The sequence below is a fragment of the Trichechus manatus genome, unplaced genomic scaffold (genome assembly GCF_000243295.1).
Source record: "Trichechus manatus latirostris isolate Lorelei unplaced genomic scaffold, TriManLat1.0 scaffold00041, whole genome shotgun sequence".
Taxonomy (NCBI): domain Eukaryota; kingdom Metazoa; phylum Chordata; class Mammalia; order Sirenia; family Trichechidae; genus Trichechus; species Trichechus manatus.
Window position 1 is genome coordinate 8,993,203 of NW_004443977.1, and position 1,537 is coordinate 8,994,739.

Here is a 1,537-nt window from a genome sequence, read left to right on the forward strand (position 1 = left end):
GTCTGCCTGCTCTTCTTCCTCCCCTTGCAGCCAACTCCGCCCCAAGCCCTGTCATTCCCACATCCACTTCTTCTTTCCCCTTAATTATTTTACTTTTTATCTGCCTGGCACTTTATAGTTTACAAAATGTTTTTACATTTATCATCGCACTGAATATGCACCAGGGAGAGAAAAGGAGACACTGAAATTTCCTTCAAATTGCCAAATGTTCTTGTTAAAAATGCAAACATCCCAGGGTGATGAACAATCAGGCTGGCAGCCGCTGGTACCTCAGAACTGATCATTTCATCAGCTGCTTTCTCCTCAGCCACTCAGCACAAGGGGACAGGGTGGGGGAGGAAGAGGAGGCTTCTGGAGGACAGGCTTCTGGGTAGGGAGAGCCTGCTGGCGTGTCTCAGGCCATCTGAGGGCACTGGGCCCCTGGGCGAGAAGAAGCCTCCCCAGGAAGTGGAGGGCTAACGTAGGTAACAGGAAAAACCATCAACTTTGCAAAGTTGCTTGTAAAGATCTCCCCCTCATCAAGTCCCCATTGCTAGTCTACCCTTCACCTCTACCTTCACCTCTCTCTGAAATCCACTGCCCATTCTAGTGTCTCCAAGGTCAAGGTCAATGGGAGCAACTTTACTCAAGAAAAGCCTCAAAGACTTTCAGAGTGGAGACAACAAATCCAAAATATTGGAGACAGAGGCAGGAGGCAAGGTGATATTGAGGAAAGAAATAGGGTTCTCTCTGACCCAGCTCTGCCTTGTGGCCAAGGGTCTCCAGGGGGACACAACCCCACCCAGGACTGGCTTCAGCCGGAGGAGAAGCCTTCTGGTATCTACCCATCCCAGATGGTGAAAGTAAACCAGGAGATCCTTCCTTCGGCCATCTCATTTACCCCAACTGAAAATGGAAGGAGGATGGACAGATAGCACCAAGGCCGCTCCCAGCTCTAACATTCTGCGGTCCTATGACCCCATCTGGAAAACAAGCCTGTGTCCAAACCCCAGACAGCATGTGTGAGGACTTCCAGGGCCCCAGGCATGTCATTTCAGAGACCCCATCCCACACCCCAGCACACATATTTAAATAAGCCACACAAATAACTAGAACTCATGTACAACTCTGTCAAGAGTTGAGCTGCAGTCAACCGTTGGACCTAATGTTAGATTTCATAGCTAAATTAAACGTGTATTGATTTCAATTCTGCAGCTTTCTTTTCAAATTGGGGAGCCCATCAGTTTGTTTTCAGCACTCAAAACATTTTAGTGGGCTGTTGAAAGCCTGTAGGCATTAGCTGCTGTGTCTACGTTCCTAGCACTCTGACCCTAGCCAATTCAGGCAGCGGGCCAGAAGAAATCCAACTGTGGGTCTAAAAGAAATCTAACAAATGTTGGGTTGGCAGCACTGGGGTATCTCTGAAATCATTAAGATCTTGTAAGCTCCACTCAAGGCCACCTCCTCCAAGAAGCCCTCTAGCTACTCCAGCTCTCAAGAATCTTTCCCCTGATGATCTCAGAGCACCCATTGTCTGTGGGATTCTTTTGGCAGCAAT

General features: G+C 48.5%; 1 protein-coding gene across 3 annotated transcripts in view; it reads right to left on the minus strand.

Moving 5' to 3' along the window:
- Nucleotides 1-1,537, minus strand: part of TNS1 (tensin 1) — a 109,163-nt gene that overhangs the window by 88,588 nt on the left and 19,038 nt on the right. The gene's annotated exons all lie outside the window — the stretch shown is intronic.